The sequence below is a fragment of the Bombus terrestris genome, chromosome 9, assembly GCF_910591885.1.
Source record: "Bombus terrestris chromosome 9, iyBomTerr1.2, whole genome shotgun sequence".
NCBI classification, from domain to species: Eukaryota; Metazoa; Arthropoda; class Insecta; order Hymenoptera; family Apidae; genus Bombus; species Bombus terrestris.
Window position 1 is genome coordinate 10,121,434 of NC_063277.1, and position 18,502 is coordinate 10,139,935.

The 18,502-nt window shown below is 35.0% G+C and overlaps 1 protein-coding gene across 1 annotated transcript in view; it reads left to right on the plus strand.

The window, feature by feature from the left end:
• LOC100644893 (neurotrimin) overlaps nt 1-18,502 on the plus strand; it is a 322,978-nt gene that overhangs the window by 117,095 nt on the left and 187,381 nt on the right. The gene's annotated exons all lie outside the window — the stretch shown is intronic.

The window sequence follows — 18,502 nt, forward strand, 5'->3', positions numbered from 1 at the left end:
AGTATGCTCGTATTGTGCTACTGATAAATAAACAGTATTGGATATAGAAGCATGTTTTAAAGAATTTTATGAATGGTTACGTGCACAGTCTGTATAAAAAAATAACGAAACTTATTTTCCTTAGAGTTTCGTATGATTTCTATCTACGAATAATGAAATAATAATTTTCAATTTATATTTACATATATAAATACCAATAATTCATGAGCATGAATTTTACAACATATTTCGAATAAGATGAACGATTTTTACAAATTCCATTTGTGTTTCAATTTATATATCGATAATTTTACTTTAAACATAAACTGCATACAACTGTACGTAATAATACCGGGAATTTTAATTTAACCAAGTTAGATTTTCGCAATTATTACAACGCCGTGTTACTCCAGGCTTTCCGACTACTCCGAATTGTAGAAACAGATCTCACCATATCGCTAAATAAGAAAAAAAGATGCAAGTTTTAATTCCGCGGAAAGATCGACCGGGTCGTTCGTATCGTGTGAATTACGCTGATTTTATTTTCCATTTCATTTATTGTCGGCTGTCGCGCGTCTTTAACACGACCCATCAATTATCACCACCAACCTTGCTCCCAATTCACGCTGTAACCATACAATTATCGAGGGATTTGTTGAACGTTTAACGCGCGGACATCCCGTAATCCGCGCGTGTCCTGCAGCTCTAGCAGCGGGTAAAAAATTAACCGGCGGTAATTCGCATTTATTTTACATGCCGCTGAACGAAATCGAAGCTCGTGCATTGTCAAGTGTCCCCCGCATTCGAAAATAAAGCACTCGAACGGACACGAGCGACCGGGCGAATTTTTGATGATGCTTTATCCCTTCAATCGACCGCCATTGTCAACCATTTATTTCAGCCGACGTTTTCCCGCATTCTCTGTGCTTATACTATATGCTTTCTTGACGTGATATTATACCTAACGGTATTCCCGCGACGTATTCGCAATTCGACTCGATCACTGTTCTCTAGGATTACAGGGTGATTAATCCGACTCGGAAATGCATTCGATTGGAATTTTGTTAAACTAGCACTTTACTGAGTGATAAACTACGCAATCTACGTATATCTGATACACTTGATATAAACAGGAAATTTATAGTATAACAATACGGCGATGATTTATCTTAAATATATGTATACATATATGTATCGTAACACATGTACTTTTCTTATATTCGTTACAAGTGTCCATTGCTTTCACTGAGAAAATGCATTATGGATATTTTTATGTCTGTATAATTAAATATGTAAATGTGATTTTACTGAAGCACTTTTAGACATACCAATATTAGCTAAAATGGCATAAATCCTTCCAGACGTTAACGTACTGTATTAAATTTATTCTTAAGAAATACGAGACGACACGTGAAAAGCTAGTGGATTCTTAAATAAAGAGATAATTATGTTCAAGTATCAAATTAATTCATCTACCGTGATTGACAGGTTAAAAAGCTTCGCAGTATATTTATAAACATTTCTAAGAAAATACTCGCGCATATTTATCTGCCAGATCAACCTCAAACTCCAGAGGGGTTGAAATCGATTAAACTCGCTTGACATTTTTAAAAGCGTAAAGTTCCATCACTTTGAGGGTTGGAGAAAACGTGGATTCCGCTGTAACTCTATTCCAATCTACACGCACAACGTCATCAAAAATTCAAGCATTAGCGAAGCCGCGAGCAAATAACGAGCAATGAAAATTGAAGGAGATTAAAAGAAAGCTTCTGACAGGGAGTAGGGGCGGAAGAACGTGAAAATTCGTCTGCTGATTTCCGCGGCGCGGCGTCCCGAGAGATTATCGCCATTGCCGTGGCTTGGATGGCAACGGTGCCTGCGGTGATTACGTCGAATGGATATGGGAAGGAACGAGTCCAATCTCAGCATCGCGGTTCGATGGGCAATATCAGTGGCTTATCATCCATCCCCCGCTTCGTGCGCGCGCGCGAGCGAACGTGCGTTTCATAATATAAATTCGTATGCTCGTTTGACGAAATGGATAAAACAAGCTGATGGAGTCTTACCTTCTCGCACGGAACTGTGGAATTAATGTTTGCGATCGGAGTTTCAATGTTTCTTTTTCTACTTTATTGGACATTGTACCTGGTGGTTTTTATTAAAAATTAGTCAGAAAAATATGGTAAGTTTATTCTTATTGATATTCCTGATGCCGATGTTATTTGGTGCGTAAAGTCAGATACTTCAATGTAACGTAGGGAATGTATTTATAGTATTTTATGCAAGTATCCTTTATTCATATTAGTATATTTAATATGGTTATAAACAGCATTTGGTATTTCAATACGAGGAGGATGGAGTAGAATATGCTAAATCCAAAACTAAGTCCTTTTAAAACAAGGTGCTCATATATGAAGAGATTTGTAAACAATCGATGATTAATATCACGAGAATCGACGTTTTTGAAATATTCAGAAGAACAGTAAATTTAATCTTAATTGATCAATCGAGTTGAATCGAGATTTCATTTTAATCGGTGTATAAGGATATTAAAATTATTGGAGATATTATGAAGATTCTTAAATATAGGTAAAATTTTCTGAAGAGTTAGAAAAGTGTCTGCGAACGACAAACTAATATAATGGATATTATTATTAACAGACCTGTTAATATCTTTCGAAGACATAATAACATCATTCATCTTGCCGTATTGATATTAAAAGAATGCCGGAGGGAATATACAATATTATTCGTTTTGAAAGGCAGATGTCTCAAAAGAAAGACTGACAATCTTATTCCATAGCACGGCTATTAATGGACAAATAAATTTATACCATGCTCAGCAGAGTATGAGTATGAACTAATAACAAATAGTCAATGGATAACGAGAAAATAAGACCCGGAGCTGCGCGTATTTTCCTTTTATCATTCGCCATTCGCAATTTCGTGAAATTTTAATTGCTACTTTACCCTCAAAGGATTGCAATAACTTGTCTTTTCCCTGTACGCCATTTTGTTGGAAATTACGCGTGGCGGATGGCATGAAGAGGAATTTTATTTTCTGTCCTTCAACGGCTATATTTTTATTTTTATTTTTAATATTTTATATAACTTTTTGTATTCGTTTCTGTTATTCACGGCGGTGGAAACCGATGAAACGCCGTTTCTCTTTCTGATTTCGCTTCAACGAACAAACAAGCTCGTTTTTTTGTCTTCGGCCACGATAAGCTCTGACGAACGTGCTGAAACATTTTAAACGATTTCATGGGAACTGTGCAAGCGTCGTTTTACTACTCTCATTCCCGTTTTCCCCAAGTGAAATGGACCCTCTACGGATTTTCTTTTTGCTTTTTTGTTACTGCAGTTTTAAGGATCAAACGTTTCCTTCGCTGTCTCGTCGCGCGTATTCCGATTGTACGTCGATGCGAATTTACAAGTTGATCCTTGCAGACAAATGGTCGTAAATAAGCGCCCCAGATCTTCAACTCCTGCCCCCAACCCCCTCTTTCCTGCTATTTCCCCTTTTATCTCGAAACTTTGCGAACTTTCAATTGCACCGCTTAGTCAAAGGCGATTCGTCGCGAGCGTTCGATTTTTTATTCGAAACTCCTATGTACGTCGTGTCAGGGACCTCTCGGCCCTTGCATACAAATTGTTCTTGCATATATAGATGTTCAACTTGCTGATTATGCGATAGAGTATCACATGACTCGAACAAGTTTTTGGAAAATGTAAATTCTATATCGCAATACGAAACCCGAATAAAATTTCTTTTAGATTTTTGTTAATTGCAAAGTACGACTAGATTATAGAAGTGGTTTTTTTATTCCAAAGATGACTCAAAAATCTGATCTATGTATATGCCAATAGCAAAAGTATATAGTAGACTTAAATTTCGTAATAAAGTTATTATCCTGATTACCCTAGCTATCCATCCTCTTTTTCCACTCGAACTACAATTAAACATAATTTGTTTTTATAATTTTAACTTTGCGGCAATATACATTTGTTTGTTGAAGGAGATAAATATGGTATAAGAAAAATAATGAAGATTAGCAACACCGAATATGTAAAGTAAGAAGAAAATATTAGTTTCTTAAATATTAATCTACGTGAGGCAAATGATATACGGGTGTGTATATTCGCATGAAACGTATACAAATGAATTGTTTTCTCATAAAACTCGTTTCCCTTCTTCGATATTCTTAACTTTTCTTGTTCTTGAGAACAGATTCTAAAGCGCCTCTAGATCTGCAAGCTTTCTGCTTGTCTTGCACTTAACATGAAAAATCGAGCTTCGTACTTTCGACTTAGTTGAACAAATTTTTCTTTCATAATGATCTCCAGCTTCATTCAGCGGATTTGTTATTGAGTTTGGCTTGAAGAACTTCTTCCACTTCAATGGCTTGTAGCTTTTCGAATAATCCATTGTAATTGCTGTTAAGAGACGCTATTGTTTAAACTTCGAGTAAAAACACTTTACTTTTCAATAAGGTATTCGTATTTTAAACTGTAGAATGTATAAAAGACATACTGTCGATTCAGTTTAATTTAAAAATAGAAACAATGTTATAAAACAGATTTTAATGTTTCGAGTATTCTGCGTCCCGATGCTGTTTTATCTTTATGACAAGCTTCGATACCGGTAAAGTATTACCTATGCTCCCCATTAAATGAGAAATCGTATTTTAATATTAGTTACAGAAAGTTCCTATTATATTAATACGTTGGACAAAAATAATAATTAATTATGGTCTGCTCTGGAAATATAATACACTTTGTATTTGTAGTCTGCATATCAATAATTATTTTACTAATAAATTACATCACATTGTTAAATAATTGCGATATTTTACATAAATTTAAACATATCTGTATCGTGTGTCAATTTTATTATATTAATTTCAAATTTTGTCTGTTCTTATCACCTAAAAATCGTAAAATGCATTGTAAATTATTTTTTTATTTTTCTGTACAATTAAATATATAGACGTGCATTTGTTTAAATGTTATTTTGGAATGTATTCGAATTAACATTTATAACGTGGTCTTTTCTATTAAGCGTCGTTTCGTGAATGATCGAGTTATACTACTTCCATCACCCGTGTCTTGCAGGATACTAATGTTTCGCTTTCCTTCAATTATTTAGAAACATTCTACTACTTTGAGTTTTCATTTAACGTTAGTGAATGTTAATTGTTTCGTAATGTGTTTCTTGAGATGTTTCATAAAATTACATGACACCGCACACAGATGTGCACGCGTAGCGTGTAGTAGTCGAATACTCCGGGAGGAATTCCAAATTGCTTAATTTAACGACCTAAGTTTGTATCACTCTACATAACGCTGAATCGTTATTGAGTTAAGGCTTTCGTTCCATTTTAGAATCGACATTAAGACCAGGCGTAATTGAACTACTCTATTTTTCATTCTCATTCTCATTCTCATCCTGACACTTACCACTAATATATATTTTTATTAAATTAATTTAAATTAAAATATAATAAAATACAACCACAGGAAACTTTCAATTTTTTAATTTATATAATTGAAATTTTTCAAATGTACATATATATATGTATATATATATTTCTTTTACCAAACTAATTTAAACTGAAATATAGCAAAATATAGATATAGTAATTTTTCTAATTTTTCGCTCATGTAACTTAATAAGCTAATAAAAAATTAATTTTGTACCATTTGGTACACAGTAAAGTATTCGTTCGTTAAATGAAAATTATTCGGTTCAATGTTCGCGTTTTAATAATCACGACCTCGATTTATTTCTTTTATATCTTTATATTCGATTAAACTATTATCACTTTTATTAATGAAGACAATGTTAAATTTCAGCGATTCAAATTTTCATATAATTTATTCTGTAATTTATTTATATCAATTACAGATATTATTCAACTAAATGAAATTTAGTTAAATATATCTATAATTGTGACATCTAGAGCTCTGTAATAGCTTTGGCATGTACAATACTTCATCTTTCTTTTTTAAACTTTTAATTCTAGATATTCGATTCTGATCGAGTACTGCATAAAACGTTCTTCTTTAATTTTTAACACGAAGTATTCTGCATATGGACATATGCGAGATATTACTTGTTATATGTTTATTTTCAATGCGAACAGAGTACCAAAAGATTCATCTATCTCTATTGACGTTAGGAAAATGTGTCAAAAAATAAAATATTTGGTGTAATTTCCAATAATACGTACTTTTAGTTTCTTTGCAAATAGCTTTACAATTACCTGTAACAGTTGACTAAAACTGATAATTGTGTCAGATGTTAAAAATACCTGTTTCAGAAATATCTTTTACGATAAGATTTTCCACTTTTCGTATAACGAAATTAAACTAAAATTGATTAGGAATTACTATTACTATTACTATTACTATTACTATATTAGGGATTACTATTTTTAAATGTATTAATTAAGTGCATTTATAATACGTCCATTCCCTAAATTTATTTTATCACAGATCATTCTACCTGCCTCAAGGTCGAGTATTTAAAACGGAATTGAAACAGATACGAAATATAATTCAATAGAACTTGACATATTAACAAATGAATACGATTTAACATTTAAAGCACAACGAAACACACAAATAATTGAGAACGAAATAACATTTGGCTTATATTGTTATATTCTTTTATCGAATTGTTGACGAAATTATTCATTTGCAATAATAACTATAAAAACACGCGATTAACCGCTTATTCAAACGTCCCCTTACAAAAACGACCGTATCCCTCTCTCATAATTCAGTTACTGTTAATTATACTACATTCTCCTAAAATATTTTTCTTACAATATTTAAAAGACCAAGATCGTTCAATCTCAACTATCTGGGACGCTTTGTAATGCGATTTGCCTTTGAAACGCTTAATCACCGAGCGCTTTGAGTTGTTTAATCGTCCTTCATATTCCCTGGACAGTTATATCCCAGCTTTCTGCGCGATTTCTCAACGAAAAGTTGATCGCGCCTTTAAATGAGTGCAACTTCAAACTACAGTAAAGTTCAACCGTGAAACGCCGATGAATCGATTATATATACACGACATCTTGGTCGTGCCACATAGAGATGTCATAAAGTTTAGGAAAACGTCGATATCCAAGACTTTCTTCTTCCTTCGAAGATGAGGGTATAAAGAGAACCGAGAGGGGGACAAATCGTAATTGGCGCACCAGTGAAGATAAAGAGCAAGAAGTAGGTTACGTAACGGTGTCTAGATGTTATAAACGAACAGTATTGACGGATTGCACATCGACTTTTCGAAATGCTCGCCACGTACAGTTCTTTCCTCCTGTTCGGTATCGAAAAGCCCACGGATTCCGAGAGTTCGCTTCATAAGGTTCAACGAAGACATTTGCGTTCCGCTTCGTTGCCCTCTTCCTGCTTCAATTCGACGAGCAGAAAAGGCGAGCTCTGGATGCTTATACTATCGCAGTTTGGAGCGTACACATCAAAAAACGGCCAGCCCTCTTTCTCTCTTTATCTTGGCTGTCTGCGTAAGAGAAGGCACAGATGATCGTATTCGATTCGCTTTGTCAAACAGTTGTTGTCAGGTATATCGATACTTTTGAGCAAATACACACGAATATAGTATACGTACGTTTACACATTTTGTAGTATATGTGTATGTGCTATATAGTCGAAAAATTCGGTGGCTATTACCTATACAGAATAACGTAACTATAAATTAAACGGTTCGATACACAATTGTGCATCTTCGTATTTTAAGTAGAATTTGTCATGTTATCCTGTTGTTTACGCGCGGAATAGAATAAAACAATGTGGTTTCAGACGATTTACCTTCCTCTTTCTCTCCTGCCTTCCACGATAATGAATATTATACCCATGCATTAAATTCTTGAGTCTCATTTTCATGCACACACGGAGAAATGCGGTTCGCGGAAGGATGAAGCTCATTAAACCGGACAAAGCTTTGCTCTCTCATTTTTCTTCCGTTCACTTAAAAAAGAGTTACAGCTTGTCCCAGTTTCAGCTATCGTCCAATACCCACATGAATCCGGGAAATCCGTGTTCCGAGTTCGTTCGATCGAACAATCCTTTTGTAAGACGGAATAAAGATTCCTAACTGGAGGGACAACGATCTCGAAGAAAATCATTAGAACTTAACTTTCGAATCTCAGAGAAGCTAACTATGTTTCGTTGCATGTGAAAAGTTTTTCTTTTTTTTAGTAGAAGAAAGGATTTTGAGGAAGCCTTTTGTTACAAGTTTTTCAAATTCGTGTTGTGTTACGTTAAAATGTTTACAAATACCAAGATGCTTGCTTTTCTCATCTCCATCAATTATCTGATTCAAAATATGATAATTGATTTGGATTATTAAAAAAATAATTAATAATTTGTACAAGATGGCAACCCTTAAATTTTAACTTATAGATGTAATAAGCAAAGGAATTATTCAAGTTTATCATATAATTTATAAGATTTCCAATTCATTCTTTTCAATAATTTTCTACTGGTTCTAGTTCTATGAACGAGGTTGTACATCCTAGAGTAGTAGCCTCAGAATTTCAGAAATATATCAGCTGGTAACAAGCATAATTACACAACTCGTGTACGTGTACATTATTCTCTATAAATATAACAGTCACAGGTACATACATTTCGTTTCCCAGGAGTGCTACTGCGCTCATTCGATCCTGTCGAATTACCAACGGAATATCGTACCCGAAGTCGAACGTTATTCTCACGACGGTTGATTTATCGGTATTATTAATACCAGGATAATATTACGCGATACGGACCGTTAAAACCGACGTTAAAATCCGCTTCCAATATTGCCGCTTAAGGCAGATACAGGTGCGCGCGATGATCGATGAGCGTAATCCTATTGCGAATCCTTTAAAGCCTCCCCCGTCACTGGCTAGGGAGCTTCGAAACTTTCTGAACGCGTCCGCGACAAGATTGCAGATGCCGAAATCTCTCGCTTAACAACCTAACGAACAATGCTCGATTAACGTGCTAACCAACTTCAAGCCAGCGACGTTCATTGCGTATCAAACTGGAAAGCTATTCTCGATTGTTCGAAACTTGCCTGCTCAGCGACGTTTCGCGTGAAAATAACGTGGAAATTAAAGATCAAAACAGCGATGAATTCTCCCTTGATTGATAGTATAGTAGAGTTTAGGAATAAAGATAGATAAAGGAATTTTGTATTTCAGGCGAGATTTGCGACAAGATTTGTGGAAAGCTTCCTTCAGATATTTATCTTTTTTATTAGGTTGTTAAGAAAGTTTGTAGAGTTTTTAGATAGTGAATAGGTTCTGTATTGTATCTGAAGAATAGGTTTCTAATTTTTTTTAAGATTAGATACATTGTAAATGATGTAATCAAAATTCATTTCACATTTGGCTTTTGAAACTAATATGTGTTTTTTGTCCCTTCACGCTGATATCACATTGGATATTATATTGGAGATATTTAAATATTGATTGTTTTAATAACCTAGGTTTCGGAAAAGACTAACCTTTACATTCGAGTAAATCGCGAGATGTTATGATATTTAATTTCATTAAAGATAGAGGAAATATCTAGACATTAGAGATTTAACAAAATTAACGCTATTAATCGATATCTGGAATCAAGGTTTACATTACGATGGTTATTACATTTCGTTATAAGAATACAAATAATAATGACGTATAAAGTAATATTTAACGTAGAGCGAATATGTTCGTTCAACTACGATTATATTCAACGAGAATTACGTTGTATATGAAAATAGTACCGCATACACGTAATATTTGAAACGTCCGAATAATCAAGTTACGTAACATGAAATTAAACTTTTACAATGAAGAGCTGAAAAAAATTCGTCGTGAAATATACTGATTGGTCGAGTGACCATTTTAGCTATAATAATGTCTTGAAAAGTTAAACCTGTTCAATGGAACAATTACTGAGTCACAATGGAAAATACTGACGCGTATTCGTCAAGCATTCATTCGAATTCCATGGTGAATAAATTCCTGTCGTAGTGGCGCTACCGTAACGCAGTTACTCTAATTACAACTAAATGGTTCGATCAATGTATCCTCAATATGTGAGATATTTTAGAATAACGTGAAACAAATTGTATAGGTAGAAAAAAGAATCGAAGTGGAAAGAATTGTTCGAATGTAATAAACGCAGATTTCATTCCAGACGACTAGAGCAATTTATTAGCGGGATTTATTGATCAACCCCTATCACTCCATGTTTAAATGTGATTCATCTTCATCAAAATATTTGCAAAGAAGAGAAGTAATTTTATCAGGCAGTAAGAAACAAAACAGGAATGTTCTTATTGTCGCAATACTAGCGTAAGTTACAAGTACAGTATTATAGATCACTTAGAAAAATGGATTAAAAATTTGATGACGTTAATTATTAATCAGTTAAACTGATTAAAATTCATCGAATATTATATGTAGCGTATATTTTCTTTTTACGACTTTGTATGTATGTATCTGCAACCTTCTATGCGATATTCTTTGCACTAAAATGTGTATCTGACACGTACGATAAATGAAGTGAAATGAAATTAAATTAAATAGTGACATGTATAACATTTGACAAAACGTGCTATTTTTCAACGAAAGAACGATACTATCGTTTAAAGACTGTCTATATATTGGTATTTACCAGTACTTGGCGCACATTGGGAAATGAAATACGCTTGGAAGATATGACGTCGGGAGTGAGGAGAGACAAAATTACGGGAGAAACGTGCATAATGATGTACTTGCGAGGTACGCTCGACAAGGAGATTTAGAGCTGTGGTAACACTTGCACGGTGGTCGACTCCAGACATCGTCTTGCAAGAACGTAATCTGTCCTCGATAGTTTCTCTCCCGTTACAGGACGAATATCTGCTAGGCGTAGTCGTCATAGTTAACGCGCACAGAGGTATCGACAGATGGGGAAACCGTTAATTACTACTTAAACGTACTTAAACTTGCCGGGAGTTCGGTTTCATTTACCCCGCACGCGAAACTGTTTTCCTCGTTGCATTGTAATTCGATAGACGTTGTACCCTATTGTGTGGTTGCTATAAAAGACTTCACCCTTACGCGTAAACTATAATGAGTAAAGTTAATACTGATCTATAATTGGATTAATGAACTGGCTAGTGGTTCATCGTTTGGCTCATCACCCTTTTGATTTATTAACCGACGTGTTCCTAGAAATTGTTCCAGGATATTGATGGATTAATGAAGGTGAATTAATTTGTATTGAAAATAGGTCATCAATCCAGACATTTTGTAAAAAGTGAACTGAGGTGATTTATTATACGTGTTGCTTTATTAAAGAGACGAGTAGTAATAAAATTGTAATGGCCAGTGTATATTAAAATCACTTTAAATACAAGTACAGAGATAGTGTATACCAGTCGTAGTCATTGCTCGCTCAATGCTACTGTTCGACTCTACGCTCGCTATTCGACTGTACGATTCGCTATAATGATCGTCCTAGAGAGGATGTGATTTTATTTATATCGACCGGTGGTATTACAAAATGTTCAAGTGTAACTCTGGTTGACGATTACAAATAACGGCGATAATGTTTTATCCGGAGCTTGTTTACCTTTAAACCTAGCAAACCAAAACAACGTTGGCATTCCAAGACACAAGTCTCTCCTGATTGGAATCTTCCGTTGACTCATGTGCCGCTACAGAACAATGCAACTGCTTAATCATTATGGCAGTTTAACTTAATTAGTATTAGATTCCATAATCGACGTTGTTAATATCTCCAAATGTTTCAGAGAATAATAAAAACACATACTTAATACGAAAATCTAATCATACTGCATTCTCGCTGTTTTATAAAAAACCTGTCCTGAGTTTCGTCTGTGGCATTCAGATATACATAAATTATAAATTTCTGTCTAATTTTTCAAAATTGTTGTGTGCCATTAACTTACTTCCTACTTCTTTTAAAGATTCAAAAGAAACCAAAATATATGCATTAATATACACAAAAAAGAACCTGGCGATACCTAACAATCCAATTCAATGTACGATCGAATTAGCGAAAATAAAAAATCCTCAATCTTTATATACATTGTCGATTACCCACACTGACACAGAAAGTCAGTGAGACCAATATGATACATTCAAACATGCATCTATAACGTTGTACTACATGATTTACATGCATACCCTTTGACTCGTTTGTTTTTCTTTTTACGAATGTAAATTCACGGAAAATCTTTCGAATCGAGTGACCGTGGCCCTTCTCTCTCAACGTACTGGCTCAATATCAAACGTAGCAGAGAACCTCGGAGGGAACTCGTTTTCGTGGATTTCATTTACGATCCGGCGCGGCGGCAGTGCTGCCACTACTCGCACCTTTACTATGCCGGGTCTGTGCAACCTCCTTCGAGAATCCCACCGAGATCTATTCTCAGACAACCCGGAATCTACTTACCAGACTTCCGACGTCTGTTTAGGTCTCTGGCCTCGATTCGACGACGAGGTAAGCAGAACGATTTACATATTCCCAACCGATCCTTTGCCACGTTATCGCATCTACTGCCTCGTTTTCTTCCCTATATCGACGGATATATACCATTAGGCGATTCCTATACACCGATGTAACTGTGTACACCGATTGCAAGGGTTGCTTTGTGTCAACCGACCGCCGCTGTCGATATCGTCGCTTCATCGTCAAGTTTCCGAGCAAATTGCAGGCTCTTACCTAAATCATGGGCCGAAACAATGGCTAATTCCAGGCCACGCTTTCAGCCTAGCTTCCGAATCTATCAGGGTACTTAGCCGCATTGCGGATCTTCCATTTAGAGGCTAGTTAGGTGTTCTCCCGGCTCGGCTACGAACCTCATTCACACGCAGCATATACATACTGCAAATCCTTGATTTACCTTCCTCAGCGAGTGTACGCATCCCATGCATAATCCCGAGGCCGCACGAGTACACCCCGGGTTCTTATCTTTCGCCAACTGTTCCTGGCTTACTTCCCGCTTTAAATCAGAGGGTGGAAAGTATCGCCGCGCCAGGACCCACGCGTTGATCAAGAACTTTTATGGAGAAGGGTTTTATGGGGCTTCTAATGGCGCTAAGAACGTAGGAGAGATAATAATTTTTTCTTATTTGAGGTAATTTTTTAATTCTTTTTCGTTTTTTAGGTGTGTGTATGTAGGATATGGGGTTGTTCGGTAGTTGATAGTGGTTATTAAGTGGATGGAAGAGCGGGATTAAGTAGGGGAATGGATCAGACAGTTTTCAATTTTGATGGAATTAAGAAGATAGATTGTTATATAGGGTCTTATACGTACTTAAATTAATAATATCTTTAGTGTGATATTAGTGAATATTATGCATGAGTCTAATATTTAGTATAATTATCGTTTCTTATATGTTATAATTATATACTAATATATATATCTATTATATCGAGTGTAGTTGTCTAATTACAGTATTAAATGTTTAAAATAATTTTTTATATAAAGATTGTTCGATTTGATGAAGGAAACTTAGTGTAATTCCTAAATCTTACTCGAAATTGTTCTTTTTGTAAAGATTTTAACGCAAAAGTATTTTCTCGATGTAACTATATACGTATTTCGGTCGCTGTCAATTTGTTATTTATTTGAAGACGTATCGAATAATTTATGAATATTATAAAAATGCAATTATAATATGACTTATTTGTTGTTAATATATCTGGGAAATTCCTTCGTAAAAATAAATGCTAGAAGTTCTTTGAGGTCAGAGTAATGAAATTGCCAACAAGAAGGTAGAAAGTTCCGAGCAATACATCGTTTAATAAAGTGTTGCTTTTATACTTGAAAGTCGGCATTAAATTTCTTTAAAGTAACTTTTTAGCCAAAATCCAATACACAGGAAAAGTAATAAAAACGTATATAGCTTGGGCTAATAATAATTTAATTTCCGTACCGATTTCGCTCTTCTACGTAACCTTCGTCATCAGGAACACGGAAAATTTATTTTTCACTTCAATGCGTTTTATTTCATCTGTTATTTCTCTTAATATTTAACACCACTTGTACGATGAGTTACTTATTTTATTTGTCGTGTGTTATGACACAATATACAATATTATTAACATTTAAGACATTCAAAGGAAAATTTCAAATCTAGGAATCAAGCAATTATTTTGATCCTATATGTTATGATCTTTTATTCTTCAAGTACTCATACATGTATAACATAATAAATAAACGAAATAATATTTAAGTACACGGTGATACTTGAATAAAAATGAATGGAAATAAATGAAACAGAGTTTATCCTGACATCCCAAGACAGAGATGATAAACATAACTTTTCCTTGGAAGCTCATTTTTCTTCAGAATTATCAGAGGCTAGAAATTCAAAGAGGTATAAAGTAACTTCATTGTTTTCACATTCAACGTTTAATACCCTGTTCTTCAGACTGCAGGTTATTTAAAATATAAAGGTTCGCAATTTCCTCCAAACGATTTCTGCATTAACTGCTGTCCGATCCTTAATTATTCTCGTTCTTTCATATTTTGCGGAATCTATGGCAGGTTGTTTATGATAAACGAGTTCCGCGATTGACTTCCAGCCTTCTATACAGAAAGGAATTTAATGAAGGGAAGTTTGATGACCGTATTAAATCTGTACGAAATAACTCTTTGGGAATTGACGGTATCAGATATTACAAAACAGAAGTAAGCTTATTGATCGTTAAATAACTGAAAAGTATTTCAATTGTCCGTTGGTTCAATTTGATACTTTAATAGATTTATGTAGCAAATATCAAAATATGATATGTCTTGCACATTGTTCTATTAATATTGCAAACATTAAAAACAATAAAATCTTACTCCTGAATATAGAAAAATTCATCGTATTCTAAGTTGAAAATTATCTGAATTTGCAAATTAATCTATTTTTAACAGATTCTATGAAAATCTGTTTTCTATAAAAAATATATGTTACAATCTTTTCCCTGCTATATCGCGCTAAGGAAGGAAAAATGATCGCAGACTTTCAAATACAAATCCATACAGTCGATCTAGTTCTTAGCAATAAGAAACTCTTATTCACATCGTTCCGATCATCCATTCTTTGCTCTTCATTTACATCGTGCTTCGCGAATCTTTTGTTAAGAAAATAACACAACAGAGTTCGGTTAGTGGTGCAAGCAACATCGAATAAAATATTTTCCTTCGAAGTAAATTTAACGAGAAATATAAGTAAGCTTGAAATTTCTCGGAATACAGATTACAAGCAGCGTATAAAATTACAGTTTACCCGCTCGTCATTGATTGATTGTATCTATTCAAGCAAGGAATTTCTACGTTACTAAAATCCTTCGATACGATTATATTATGATGCATTGTACAACTTTACATTATTATTGATATGACAGTATTTTAAATATTTTAAAATTTATTCATTCAAATCACGATGTAACGTAACACATTATAATGACTATTTCTTAAAATATTAGTGTACATGGATTATAATAATTGTGAAATTTAAACAAACGGGATTTTAAATAAATTTATAAAGCAATGAGATAATTGTAAAAGGTAGCGGGTGTAACTTTCATCAACCCAGTACACCAGTTTTTAAAAAACATGGTTCCTTTAATAGTCGTGATAGAATAGACACAGCAGGGTGGAATCAAATTGATACTTCAAATGCACTATAGAATATACATCAATCACTTTTCTATATTGAACTTTGTACAGGGGAAAATACACTGGATTGAAATGTTTTCGTGATGTTTGTATTTGTTATTTTACCGAATCATATTTTTCAAACATATCTGACGTACTTGTACTTGGTATTTTTTATTCTACTAGATACAACTTTTTTAGAAACATCTACAATTCATAATGAAAGTTTCTGCAACTATATCGTAGTCTTATTACTTCCTCGTTTTAAGTTCAATTGATGTTGCGTCTTGGATATTAAAGAGACGCTTTTTATGAATTTATCTTTTTATTAGACAATGTCCAAGAATTTTGCTAATTCTTTATTGATTTAACGTTTACCCTAACTGTAAGGTGAGTATTTGAACAAACGATGAATGCACGTGCTTTTGGAAAATTCTCATTTCGGATCAAATTTCGGTCTATTCTGTTTCTTTTACAAAACTACTCAACAAAATATCTTCCTATCATCAACAATTAATTAAGAACAATTTTCCTCGCAGATTAATAAAGAATTCACTTCCGAAAGAACCAACAAGTTTCAAGATTCTTAGATTCATGTAATTTGATTAATCCTATCGAGACTTCAGTATCAAACACGCCTTAAACATTGGTTCGAAAAAGTTAGCCAAATTACACGGTGCACATTAAATTTTAACCGACTTTATAGCATCGTCTCCAGTTGGAAAAAACTCATTGGGTAACAGGCGGTTGAGCGTTGCATGACACCGTTCGCGAGAACAGGGACAAAGAGAATGAGAAAGAAACGCGGTTTTTCGCGTTGTACATGTCACGACGTGGAACGTAATTTGCTTTAGCGTCGGCTGCGTAAATTTCAGGATGATGAGAACGTACGGCCGCCGTTTAAACCGTTCCCACGGCAAGAGGAGAGTTTTTCTTTAATATGGCCAGTGACATTGGCTCGACTGGAATCCGCATAACGCGTCGCGTTGGCCGGTAGTGGAATCGAGAGGAAAGGCATATGTTTTCTACGCGTCGGCGAGCCGATTTTCTTTCCATCAACGAGACTGCTGGCTCCATTAGCCGCGATGTAAAACAATTTTAACCAGCGAAAACTCGACAGTTAGTAGCTTATTCTCATGTTTTACGTCCTCTGCGAGAGAAATTGGTAGCGAAGTACCGAAGAAGATTTTAAAGGCAGGAGTGGAGAATACTTTCTTAACAAAGTGAATCACGATCAGAAATGAAAAATTCGACGTATTTAATACATTCGTAAAGATGTGAGGTGGTATTTAAACGTGTTGGTTGATTTATTAAAAAGACGAGTGGTAAACTTGTAATAGTCAGTGTATATTAAAATCATTGTAAATACAAGTACAGAAATAGTGTATACCGGTCGTTATCGTCGCTCGCTCAATGCTACTGTTCAACTCGCTATTCGACTGTATGGCTTGCTATACTTGATTGTCCTAGAAAGCACGTTCCTCTATTTATATCGATTGGTGTTATTATAAAAAGATCTAATGTAACTCCGGTTGACGATTACAAATAACGATGATAATGTTTTGTCCGGAGTTCGTTTACCTTTGAACCTAGCAAACCAAAACAACGTTAGTATTCCAAGGCACAATAATATGAGTCTCTTCCGATTCGAATCTCCCGTTGACTCATGTGCCGCTACAGATAGGTGAGGTAAATGGTGTCACTCCAAGTATTTGTGCAATACAAATGTGGAAATAAAAAGAGGATTATTTTCTACGTCATTAGATGTTTCAAATATAGTATACGTAACTGTATATCGTAGATAGACACTTAGAGTAACAAATGTACAGAAAACGTTAAAATTTACAGAAGTTAACTACATTTGTTAGAACAATAGCAGTGCGAAAAGCAAGGTTCCTTTTTATGTCATGTGTTACTAAGATGCAAGCATACGAAATTATACCTTCATCATACAATTTATATAATTGTTAATTTATTATTTAGAGGTATGCATTGATATCATCATATAATAATACCTAACTCCAAAATTCCTGATAATTACAATCCCTCTGCGATCACTTGGTCGCTCAAGTTGACTCACAGATTTGATCACTGAAAAGGAACAAAGATACGATATAATTGTCAAATTGCAATCAACAAAACCATAACCAAAACAACTCTCAATTTTCCAGACACCTCTATCATTTACGCAGGGCGCGTTTCAATCCTCGCCCCCAATCGTTATCCTTGCGACATCAGTCACGGAAATAACCGAGCCAGCTATTTGGCAACGACGGTTAGATTTAATGTCGCGAATACATAGAAACAAAATTATAGAGGAGGAGCGTATACGCGGTAACGAACAACGAGGTATCGTGCGTGGAATTGGAAATCGCTATAGACAAGAACCGAATATCCGTCTCTCCCTTTCTCCGGCATTCGTACTCGTCACGACGAATTTCTCGTCGTGTGTGGAAGTGGGCCATTACAGTGTCGCGTAAATGAAGCTGCACGAGCGGCGGATTAACTTTTATTTTGCGTGAAATAACGGGGCGGAAGGGTGTCGTGAGCGGAAACACGGTAAAAGTTCGAAGTTCGCTTTGGCCTCGTCTTCGTCCTCGTTCAACTTTGCTCTCTCCCTCTCTCTTTCTCTCGCTCTCACCACTGCTCGTGATCGATGAATTTTTCAACTGGCAACAGTCGTACGAGTTTAGTATATGGCCGTGTGCGCTCATGGGGCATTAACTTCAAAAGGGTCATTCGCGCGAGCTAAACAAGCACTAAAAAAGTCGAGGCTCGTTCAACACCGCGTTCAACCGGTCGTCCTGGAAAATGCGTGGAATTTTCACGGTGAAACTTTTCCCGCGTGGGCCTCTG